The following is a 2573-nucleotide window of genomic DNA, read 5'->3' as shown; positions in this document are numbered from 1 at the left end:
AACACGTACAGATGTTTGCTATGATCTGAATACCCACGAGCTCAGCCTGGTTCTCTGGCTGATTTAATTCACCAACTAAAATACATCACCCTTGCCGACCTCCCATCAGCTGGAGAAAAGGCTGGGTGGGAAACAAGCAATATTTGCCCCTACACAGAGCACTAGACCCCAAACAGCCTGGGAGTGTTGGCAAGGCTGTCAGACACCAACCCCAGCTCCCCAAAAACATAGATTGGGATGGCACAATGTGCACAAGCACAAAGTAAAATATTTTTTGTGTGGAAAGGCAAAAAAACCCAACACTTCTTGCAATAGCAATTGGAAAATTACGGAAGGACAAAAGTATTTTTTCTTTTTAGGTGATTTAGGTAGTTTCCCCAGGGACAGGTAGTAACTGCACAGTGATGGAGCATGTTGCTGTGGCCTGGGTGCTGAGGACATGGTGTAAATATTGCATGAACAGAAGGCAGAGGGTCCCCTCCATTCTTACTTGTGCATGTCACTGGTTTATGTCCTGCTCCCTCTCACCAGGTACCACCACACTGCTGTGGACAGGCTCTTCAGGCTGAGTCTCGATCACCTTCCCACCAGGCCGAGGACGGTGCAGGGGGTCTGCTTACCCCCCATCCCAGCTGTGTGTCCTGCCCACCACAGCCACCCTGCTCAGGCAGGCTTGGCACACCGAAAGCGAGCTGTTTGCAAACACACGCGGCCAATTTCCTCATCTCCCTGTGATTTATCTGCAGAAGGAAAAGCTAAGCTTTGACATCCTGCTTTTTATTCTACTCTGTTTTCCAGCCAGGCGAGCCAGGGCCTGAGGAGTTCAATGAGTGTGGCTGAGGTCAGACCACAAATCAGGGCTCCGTCAGCCCGGGTGCGCGGGAGCTCACCCTCCCAGCTCAGCCTCCAGGCCCGGGGCTCCTACAAGTGATTTATTTTTTGCCTGCTGTTTCCTTATTTTTAATGCATGTGCTGAAGTCCCCAATTACTTCCGAAGAGCTTATTTGGGACTCCTTGTCCCCATGCTGGAGGGTCAGTCTTGGCCTCGCAGGGCCGGCTGGTCCCTGCTGTGCACTGTGCAGAGGGGTTGGAAGATGCCCAGGGTCTCCAAGCAGTGGAGGTGCCTTTGCTCTTCTAGTTACTATCCATAAACAACACTTTTCTACAGGGTCCAGGGCTGCAGCCCTTAAAGTTGTAACTTGATTCTGCAGCCCTATAAATATGACCAGTGCACCCTATAAATATGACTGGTGGAAAACAGTAACAGTAACTGCAGTAACAGTCACCTAATCTGGTTAACCAGAATGGCTGTCACCCAGCAGATTAGCCTGGTGTGAGCACGTCACAGGGACCCCAGGAGGAGTCTGCCCAGGGCTGGGTGCACAGCGGGTGAGGAGGAACGCCAGCCAGCTCTTTGCTGATGTGAAAACACACCGAGGATGAACACTTTAGGAGCAGTGAAGATTGCTTACGGGTACACAACGGTGCGGTTCCTAGAGGTTCATGAGGAGTTTGCTGTGTGTCCTTTGGGCGTGGAGTCAGCTCCCACGTGACAGTAGCATGAGCTGTGTCTGGAGGTCATTGGAGGCTGACCTCTCTCTGAAGCCACCGTGCCCTGCCACCTTACTAGTCGAAGGCTTGTTAGCTGCCTGGGAGTTGCACAAAATGCTCAGCTGGTGCCTCCCTGGCACAATGCACCCATCCCGTGGGTTTTACACTGGGAAGCTGTTTCTTCCCTTTATATAACCTGCCTAAGCATGAATTCCTACACCAGTGATTGGATGACACCAGGAGGGGGACAAAGGGGTTGCAAACAGATGTTTCAAAGCCTCATTCCTTTTCTGCAAGAAACAGGAGGCTTGTAGATAGAGTGAAGCAGCAGAAAACACCCCAGCAGCAGCTGTTTTCCAGCCAGAATTATAACTCTGTCCCTTATCTCCGTCTTAATATCCCTGCTTGATCCTTTCTGATGGATAAGTTGGTGTTAAAGTTTTGACAGACTGTGAGGAGATGTTACCCATCATCTGAGATGGAATGACAAACCCTATGACACCACAGCCCATAACACTGACATGGAGCAGCCTGATTTAGAGTGTAGAAGATGCCTGTTTTGCCCACGGCTCTCTCCTCCCTTTAAAACTCAGTTTTCTGTCCCTTCTTGCTCACTCTTGGCAGTGTCACCAGACAGGAACCAGCAATGGCCGCTGTTGCCTGGCTGTGGTTTTTGCATCAGAGACTCAAACTTGGACTCAAACCTCAGTGCAATGAGGAATTGCACTGCACAACAACAGGAAGGTGGCTGTCCTACAGAGACTGTGCAAGCAGGCAATCTTAGTGTGCAAGCCCAGGCAGGTGAGCCTGAGCACCAGTGCTTGAAAGCCCATGCTCTGAGTTGCACTGACTGTTTGGGAGCTTTGAGTCTTCTTTTGATGTGTCTGAGAGTCTCAGCAAAGGACACTTGGACTGGAGCAGGGCTCTCACGCATCCCTCAGGGTGGGGATCACAGGACCTCCTGTTTGGAGCTGATGTCAGTGAGGAATCAGGGGGAGGTTTAGTCTCATTTGCTTCTCCAG

This window comes from Merops nubicus, unplaced genomic scaffold, assembly GCF_000691845.1.
Source record: "Merops nubicus isolate BGI_N331 unplaced genomic scaffold, ASM69184v1 scaffold912, whole genome shotgun sequence".
NCBI classification, from domain to species: Eukaryota; Metazoa; Chordata; class Aves; order Coraciiformes; family Meropidae; genus Merops; species Merops nubicus.
Note: the sequence above shows the minus strand (reverse complement) of the source record.